Raw genomic sequence first — 10,368 nt, 5'->3', positions numbered from 1 at the left:
TATTACAAGATTGGGTGATAGAATGGCTATAAAGGTGTTTCCCAATTGACCTTTTAGGCGTATAAATTTCCAAGGATAATTGTTCAGAGCTCCAATGGGTCTGAGAAGAGGTAAAGAGAGAGAGATAAGATAATTTATGTCAGGGCAGGAGGTAGGTTTGTTGAGGTTGGAGTGAATGATAACCAGTTTAGGAAGTAGAAGATGATGGAGGAACTCCAACCAGTTAAGAGCTTTGACAGAGAGGCAGTGGTGAGAGTTAAAGGGCTGGTTTGCAGTGAATCTTGTTACTTTATTGTAAGTGAGTTTGAGCTTAGATTTTAGAGAGGATTTTAGATTAGTTAAGATTTGTGAGTCATAAAAAAAGTGGGAAGAAGGTAGGCATAGGCTAGGAAGAGTCTTGAGTCTAGTAAGGAATTTCTTATTTCTGTATAGTAAGCCAAGTTTTTGATGAGTCTTCCTTATACAATGATACACGTGAAGGTCAAATTTAAGATGATCATCAATGACAACACCTAAGAGTTTAGTGTGCGTTTCTACACTGATGACAGTATTGTTAAGAAATGTAATAGAAAACGTATGTTTAAGATGGGAAATAGATTTAGAGAGAAATAAAAGAAGTTTTTTTTAGGATTACAAATGAGATAGTTATCAGAAAAAAACAGTTTTTAACAGAACTGAAAGAATTTTCGGTTATGCTGTGTAGTTCAGAAAGATTATCAAAGGTAGTGATGATTGTGGAGTCATCAGCATATTATAAGAGAGAAGAGTGATAACAAGAGGTTTGAGGGACTTTGTAAAAATGTTAAATAGCAGTTTGTAAAAATGTTAAATAATAAAGGACCTAAAACAGAGCCTTGAGGAACACCCATCTTGAAGGGGAGAAAAGGAGAAGTGGAAGACAGCCATCTTACAGATGGATATCTTTGGAAGGAGAAGTGGAAGACAGCCATCTTACAGATGGCTATCTTTGGAAGGAGAAGTGAAAGACAGCCATCTTACAGATTGCTATCTTTGGAAGGAGAAGTGGAAGACAGACATCTTACAGATTGCTATCTTTGGAAGGAGAAGTGGAAGACAGCCATCTTACAGATTACTATCTTTGGAAGGAGAAGTAGAAGACGGCCATCTTACAGATTGCTATCTTTGGAAGGAGAAGTGGAAGACAGCCATCTTACAGATTGCTATCTTTGGAAGGAGAAGTGAAAGACAGCCATCTTACAGATGGCTATCTTTGGAAGGAGAAGTGGAAGGCAGCCATCTTACAGATTGCTATCTTTGGAAGGAGAAGTGGAAGACAGTCATCTTACAGATGTCTATCTTTGGAAGGAGAAGTGGAAGACAGCCATCTTACAGACTGTTATCTTTGGAAGGAGAAGTGGAAGACAGCCATCTTACAGATTGCTATCGTTGGAAGGAGAAGTGGAAGACAGCCATCTTACAGATTGTTATCTTTGGAAGGAGAAGTGGATGACAGCCATCTTACAGATGGCTATCTTTGGAAGGAGAAGTTCAAGACAGCCATCTTACTATCTTTGGAAAGGTAGCTAGAGAACCATGAGATAGATGAACTAGAGAGATTATGGTCTGTGAGTTTATAAAGGAGCTTAGGATGAGAGGCAGTATCAAATGCTTTAGAGAGGTCAAGAAAGAGACAGGAAAGTTTGTAATTGTTTCTGACTTGAGTGATCATTTGCATAAAAAAAAAATAAGGGCAGCAGTTGTACTGTGGTTAGGATGGAAGTCATGTTGGGTGGAAGTGAGAAGATTTTCTTGAAGGATATAGTCCAAGAGTTGCTTTTGAACACATTTTTCAAGTAACTTAGAGAAAAGAGACAGGATAGTTATAGGCCGAAAGTTTGATAATTCTGCAGTATGACCTTCCCTGTGAATTGGTATGGTAAAAAAAAAATGTTTCCAGATTGTGGGAACAGTATATTGACAAACTGAATGGTTAATAAGGATGGAGATGGGATAGGCTATAGACTTAGCAGAAATCTTTAAGAAGAAGGCAGGTAGATTATCCACAGAGGGAGAGCAAGGTGTTAAGTTTGCTAAGCAGTGTTTTGATGTAGGTAGTGGGAGCAATTTAAGTGCGAAGGGAATATTCTGACTAGAGGAGGAGGGACAGGTAAGGTCAGAGGAGTTAGCAGACTGAGTTAGTTTATTAATAGGGTCAATGAAATAGGGGTTAAATAAGGTGGCAGTTTCAAGGGGAAAGCTATTAGGACAGCGGTTAGGTGTAGAGGGTTTGCCAGGATAAATGGTATTGTTTTACGTGTTACAAAATATTTTAGGGTTGCTTTGAAAGCTAGTCTGGGGTTTTACGTAGACATTTTTCTTATCATTATTGACATGCTTTTTACTTAGATTTCAAAGTTCTTTACAGATTTGGTGATAAGTAGGGGTTTTTGTTAGAAACCAGACTTTCCAAGCATTGTCTCTCTCTCTCTCTTGAGCATAAGTGAGTGAGTGGATTTAGATAGCCAGGGTATTAAGAGGGATTTAACTCTGATTTTCCTAATGGGAGCTAGGGAATTAAGTATATCAAGAAAAATGTTGTTAAATTTCTGTACAGCATCCTCTAGGAGTAATTATGAAAGACCAGTTAATGGAAGAAAGAGGGTTATTAAATGCATCATGGTTGAAATGAGAGAGGTTATGGCAGAGTTTATAGTTGTGAGGCCTAGTTTGTTAAAGAGAGTATCTTTGAATGCAAGTTAGGGAGTGATCAGTTATGGAATCAGGTAGAGATCTAGGATAATGGTAAAGATAAGGATTCGATACAAGTATCCAATCAATGACAGAGTTAAAGTTAGTAGGCTTACTGAAATGAGTCGGAGTAGAGATGAGTTGGGTGAAACTATACAAATTAATACTACAGTTGGGGGAGTTGGAAGTAAGGATTTGCCAATCAATATTAATCTTCTAACCAATTATTTGGGGATCTTCCTGCAGGAGTCCACTAACCTTATCTTTAACATAATGACTAGTTATCCAAAATGGCTTGCTGCTGGAGATTGTAATGTTTGAGTTGATGAATTAACTGGGTCTATATTAGAACACCGAAGTTACAAAACTTTGAATGTTCTAATATTGAACCCTATTCAACGAAAGTTGAAAACATCGAACATACAGAACAGCAAATTTTTCCACACCCTAACCCACGCTCAATCGCACACTTACCTGAACCCTACCCATAACTTTCCACCACAGCTCTGAAAATACCAAAGCAACAGAAACGGACAACCAAATTCTTTCCCTAGGAAAAAATTTGGTTTTCTGTGGCTTCAATATTTTCAGCTTTTGCTGAATACAGGTTGATATTAGAACATTCAAAGTTTTGAAACTTTGGTGTTCTAATATAGACCCATATTAACTGGATGATGGACTCAGTATGGAAATCCTCCAGATTACTGAGATATTTGTCTGATTAAAAAAGTCTTCTCAGTCACTAATGCAAAAGGCCATATCCTGGACTTAATCTACTCCCTAGATATAGTTATATCTGGGCTTGAGTTAGAGCAAGCTTTATGGTCTGACCCTTAGCTTGCTTACTTTCATGTTAGGTTATCCTCATGCAAGTCACAGTCTATTAAACTGGCTCAGTATTAAAACTTAAGAAATGTTTATGGCAATGTCCTAATTCCCAGAATAAACTGGTTTCAAATGGATTGCAGTATTGATAATTCTAAAACAGTTGTCAGGTTGTATAACTTTTTAGTGGCCTCTGCCTTGGATGACTTGAAGATGTAATCCTCATCTTTGTGGGATGTTATGCATAGGATATAGTTTGAAGCACTTTTAGTGGAAGTCATAACTTCCCAGTTTCTTTGTCAGACCTTCTGGAGGAAAACAGATACCATTCAGATATCTCTTGTAAAAAGACAGTGACTTTGTCAGTTGAGATTTCTGTTGTAGGTATTCATCCAAACAACCTAGACTGGCTTGTCAGCAGTCTGTGCAACCCTGCATGTTTACCTTCTAGAAAGACTTTTTTTTTCTTTCTGGCAGTGTGAGGTAGAGGAGGCACTAAAGCCTTTCACAGATAAATATGTGAAGATTAGGAATTTTTTCTCTTAGGTTCAGGTTAGAAAAACATTTTATATAGCCCACCTAATCATGAAGGGATTCACATCTAGATCAGCGGAGGTCATCGTGCCTCTTTACTCATCCCTCATTAGGCCCATAATTGAGTACAATGCCCCTTTTGGGATGTACCTTACCAGACACCTGCAGCAACTGGAAAGACCCCAAAAGTACCTCAACAAGAGGATCAAAGGGCTCAAACAGATGCCATATGCTGACCGGTTAAAGAAACTCCAGCTCTACTCAGTGGCATACCGCCTGTTCAGAGGCGATCTGTGCCTGACGTATAAAGCCATGTCCAACCCGGAATTAATGGACATGCTGCACCTCAGAAAATCCAAATCCCATCGAGCTACGCTCGAGAGACTTGAACCTCAGCACTGAAATAAATAGGACATGCTGGAGGGACAGATTCATAACCCAGAGGCTCCCTTCACTCTGGAATAAAATCCCAGTCCAGGTTAGGCAGAGTCCCTCATTGACTCTCTTCAAGAGGAATCTTGATGAGTGGATGGGAGATCGTAGGTTTACCCCGGGTATCACTTCTGTGTCACTGTTAGATAGAGGCACAGTATACTAACCTCGAAAAAGGGCATAGCAAAATAAATTTAAAATGGGTGGCGAAAGCCAAACACATTCTGGCTAGGCTTATAAATGCCCTAGGGCAGATAGCCTAGTATGAACCTATGAACCTATAAATTAGTACTAGGCTAAATACGTTTGTGGTTTATTTTAAGCGTAGCCAATTACTCCCATGTGAGAATCACACCCTGCACCTTGTGTCTGTAAGACAAATACCTTAACCATTATGCTAACCTCTCACTCATTTCTCACCTCATGTTTCTCTCTGCCTCTCTCTTTCTCCATGTGTCCCTTCATGGCATAGCAAGGAATAGTATGTGGAATCCCTCAAATGCTATTGGCTGCATTCTGACTTTGACCATGACAAATCCACTAATATTGTTTCAGCTCTTTTCTGACCCTTTGTTGACTGCACTCTGTTTCCATAATTGTTTCAGTGTACTTAGATATTTCAGGTAGCACAGACTTTATTGCAACACTAATATTTCCAACTTCATTAAAAGCAGCTTTGCTTAGCTTCTTTTTGAAGAAATTGTATTTAGATCTACTTAATACCAGAATCTGCTAGCAGTCTCAATATTAGCGTTTATAGGTAAGATTATTTATAAAGAAGTTTACTGAAAGCTACATTCCTATTTTACATATGATATTCTGCTGGATATCCTTCAGTTAAGCTTTTTTTTTTCCAAACAGAGTACTGAAATTGCCTTTTTTGTGGGCTTTGAGTAATCTTCCAGTGGCAAAGGAATACCTGTCTTAGAACTCCCGTCTCTTTCTAACACTGCGCAGGATGGTATTCTTCTTGAATGTCTGTACACTTACTGGGACAGCCAGACAAAGCACCTCTTATCTGATGGGGGGCTTCTATCAGGTGCTATCTGATGTAAAATCTTCACATAACCGTCTGCTGTCCTGTGGGATTCCTCGTGGTTAGACTTTAATGTTCTTGACATTTATGATTCCACTCAGAGAGGTCTTATGATGTAGATCTGTACAATATGACTAATATTTATTTATTTTGTATTGATTATTTAATTTTGCATTTGTTTACTAGGACAATTCAACTGGGCATTCAATGGAAGCCTGGGAAGAAATGTGCCATAGAAATGACATAAGGTACATTATAAAGAAGTTACTTACGTTGATGATATTCGGTTTTACCTCTTCCTTCTCTTAGGAACATGCCTGATTTCAGCTACCCAGTACTGGAGACTGCTTTTATTCTGTTTTAAACTGCATACAACAGATTGATTATAGGAAAGTTTCCCTAGCCAAAAAAATGATAGTGTCAATGTTTATGTAAGTTATTGGAAATCTTTTCCTCTCATGTACATACATTTTACTTATATTTTGTATTCCTTCTGATATCATGTAACTGTATTTTATGTATATTTCAAAACTGGTGTTAAATGTGGAGCTTTTCTCCCTGGACCTCCAGTGAAATAAGAGTTTTACCCCAATTAGACTTTCCCAGTAAACAAAGATAAATTAATAAATGTCTTTGATTTTTCATGGAGATAAGAGTCTGGAATTTAAAATGTGCTCCTAGAGGATACCTTGATATTTAAGGACACGGTGTTGGCGTGCATGTAAAATTCAAATTTTTAGAATTAAGCACCTCATAATGTGGTCTGACATGGAAACAACAATTCATGCATTGGTATGTTCCAGCCCTGATTACTGCAGTTCCCGGCATCCTGGCTTCTGAGAGTGCACCCTTTCCCGATCCCATTTGGCATACAATTCTATTGCTTGGGTACTGACAAGATCTTCCTATTATCAACATAGCAGACACATTCTATGAGAAGTGTAACAGCTGACAGTCATGACCAGGTAACATTTAATTTAAAATTTGAGTTGTTACATACCAAGACCTGTGTAATTAAGGTGCCCTCTACATAAAGAAAAATGTAATCCTCTATACCCCATGATCTACCAGGTCCAATATACTAGTAAGGAGCTGCTTTTAATTTAATGGATTTTCTTTAAGTTATCCAGTTAACATTTTTTTATTTAATTAATTTTGAATGTGGAATTCACAAATTCTTGGCTAAGGGCTTCTGTGAAAAAATATTGCTGTAAAATGTTGGCATCAAGTAAGCGTATCCACCATCAGTCTGCCTGATTTTTAAACTTCTCAGCAACATGCTGCAACTATACACACACTGCAGCTCTATACAAGGAAATGCCCTAGTCATAGGTGACTCCAGTAGTGCGACCCAGGCATATTCCACTCACCATCCATGGCAAAGATAGGCTGATGCTGAACTGCATTTCTGGAGTCAGGGCACAGAAGGTGTCTATGTCTGTATTAACCCCAAATGCAGCTATAATATGATCAATCGTCACATGGCTTCAAATGACTTCAGACACTTAAAGTGTCAGAAAGGGTTCCTGTGGGTTTTTGTTCTGATATTGTATATAAAAGAAAATTATTATATAAAGAGAGTATTTTTATTTTAAAATTTTACACTTTGTCTCCCTCAGAACTCAATTTAGAGTGCAGTTGGAAGCTGCTGATTTAATTGAATTATTTTTTATTGGATAATTGAATTATAACTGTGAATATTTAAGTAGGTGTGCTGTTCTTTTATCTTTTATGTACTCCTTGAAGGCTTTGGTGAAGCGCTGGAGAATTATTAAATGTGCTTTTGATGGTTCCTGGCTGTTCATTTTGGATTATTTACTGTTTTTCAGTGTGGTTGACTTCAGACACTCATACCTGGAGTATATGACAACAGAAAAGTAATAGAGCTCTCAGTGTATACGCCCAAGATGGACATACAGCTCATCGTGTGTAGTATACTACTTACAGCAAAAATAACTCCTCAGTTTCTAAACAAAACATGGCTGATTTCAATAATTGGGTTAGCTACAAGTGTCATTCTATGGGATCCAATGTGTGTCAGCCTGGAGGGAGATGGTTCACTGTCCTATCTGGGTTGCCAGGGATGGCCTGCACCTTTCACAACAGAGATTTTTCATACTAGATTGGACCTTCTCTACTTCTTATTGACTTTTTTGGTGGAATAAACCTGCTGTTGTCTACAAGTCTAGTCAAACCAAACTAGGCCAGTATAAAAGTCATGCTGCTCAATGCTAGAAGCCTAAAAATAAAATGACATCCTTAGAAGTCTTCCTATTTCTAGGAATCACACACAGCTGTTTTACTACTGAAATGTGGTTCTAATATAGTTGTAACACATCTTCCTGTTCTGTTCAGTGCTCATTACATGTTCAAATTGTCAACTCTGAGTCTGTCTGTAATGGGAAGATGTATGTCCACACACCTCTATGACTTCTTCATCTTTAGACTTATACAACTAGATAATAACCACAGGCTTCTTCACATTCTAGCATCCGAGTAGCTATAAATAAGACACTCTAATCATTTCTTGGCCAATTATAACATCCCATCTATGTTAACCCCAAGGTATCCCTAAATAAGCTGGCGCCCCTTACATTTCAACTAAACACTATTGCTGCGGTAGCGTTGTCGCCTCACAGTAAGACGTTGTCCTGTTCGATTCTCAGCTAAAGCATCTTCTGTGTGGAGACATGTGTGAACGGGCATACCTTCGTTGAAGGTTGTGCGTCAGGGCTGGCAACTTGGCACGTAAAAATCTACTGCCAATCATTAGCGGACCGGAGTTCCGCTGTGGCGACCCCTAACCGGGAAAAGCCGAAAGATACAACAACTATTATATTTGTCAGAGACACCAATTTTCCATTATTCCAGGGAAAATTCCAGTAAATCCCAAGGTTGGGCAGCCTGAGTATTGGAATAACATGGCTTTTCATGGAATTTCTGATTTCATGACACAAAATAATCCAAAATACTGCTACAGGTCTGGAAAGCAATGGCATTCAGCAGAAAAGCTAGTCAGTCCATCTATAAAGTTTATTTCAATAAAAGTAAATAAGCTGTTTTGTTCATTTAAACCATATGTGAACTTCTTCAGACTCTTCACCCACAGTAACAGCTCTGTCTAAAAAGACTCAAGTACAATGATGCAAGCGTTACATCACTTCCTCAAGTGTCTTAAAGGTCCAGCCACCCTTTTCTTTAAAACATTTTTTAAAAACATTTTAAATATAAAACAAAGACAGGTCCAAGAGCAGACGACCTTATTATCTGAATAACTTGTTTTAACCCCAAAGGTAGTTAATACTTAACATTACCTATCTAGTCAAAGCTTTTAATGCTAAAATGCTAAAATAGGCTTCATACTGCAGCAGTCATTCAACCCAGGATAAAAATAGGCATTAAAAATTAGTTGCCATACTAACTTTTTCTTTTGCAAATAAAGATCCCAAGGCTCTCCCTCACCTTTACTGGGACATGATCAATGACAAAATATTTAAAGGAATGATATTTATATTCACATGTTTAGCTAAGGCGTTAGATAAATTCATTTTTTTAATACTATATTCATGTTCATAGATACAGTCTCTAAGTTTCCACTCAATGTTTCCAGCATAAAAACAGGGACCCGTCTGACACTGTGCTAAATAGAAAATGTGTTTAGATTCACAGTTAAAAATCCCCTTAATTTGGTAGGCAGCGTCCCTTACCTGAAATGTGGACCCCTCATAAATGAACTTACAATATTGGGGGGTGTGGAGGGTGAAGCCCTCCACCTATTTTCATTGGAAATCTGTACTTTTTGTTTTATTTTCTTCTTTTAAAGGAAACTAGGTGAGGGGCTTTGCCCCCCCCCCAACTATATATACCAACGGAGGGGGACAAATCCCAGGTTTATGCGTTGAATACTAGTTTTCAATCAAATGAAATTTCGATCAAATGGGTTTAGGTCAAATGGTCTTTCGATCAAATGAAGTAGACCCATATCTATCTATCTATATATATATATATATATATATATATATATATATATATATATATATGATTGCAAACATAGTGCCATTAGGTTCAGCACCTACAATTCCGCTGTTAGGTCTGACCATGAAGCAATGGTTATCACTAATAGAATCTAACAGAAAACAAGAACCCTACCACCTTCAGAGATTTCTTTAAGACAAATTTATTTTTACAAGATGACCTGAGTAATTTCAAGTATCCTCCTTCATATAGCAAACACTGCTTAATTTGTGGAAGGATTCTATTCTCACTTCAATATTTACATTGATATGTCAGGTTCTAACTATAACAAATACATTGCCAAGCTTATAAACACACCCCTTTGGTGGGCAAATACAGTAAAAAAGCTCTATAACAGATGAAATGAAGTCTTTACACTTAGTGACAAACTAAAAACCCCACAACTCAAAATTAAACTCAAAACGTTAAACAAAGAGCTTAGAAATGTAATCAAATTTTCCAAGATCAGGAATAATTAAAAACTGGCTCCACTATTACAGACAATCAAAAATCCTTGTTCAACTGTGTAGGAACCTTAGAAACAACACCCAGCATTCCTCTGAGATGACACATAATACCTCCACCCACTCAGCCATTGAAGACATAGCTGACATATTACAGGATTCATTCAGTTCAAGCTTTTATTTCCCTTATCTCCGCCTAACTTGCACATATATGACCTGTGGTCAGCCTCCTTCCCAAAACATAATCTCAAACAATGTCATAAAAGCTTTCTTGGAGGTAAAGAATACCAGCTCAGTGGGGCCCAACAATGTGCTCGGGTGCTTCCTTACTATTGTGAAACACTTGACTTCAAC

Source organism: Protopterus annectens, chromosome 2.part1 (assembly GCF_019279795.1).
Source record: "Protopterus annectens isolate FY-2018-M chromosome 2.part1, PAN1.0, whole genome shotgun sequence".
Lineage (NCBI taxonomy): Eukaryota > Metazoa > Chordata > Ceratodontiformes > Protopteridae > Protopterus > Protopterus annectens.
The sequence above is the reverse complement of the archived record's forward strand: the minus strand, read 5'-3'. Positions refer to the sequence as shown.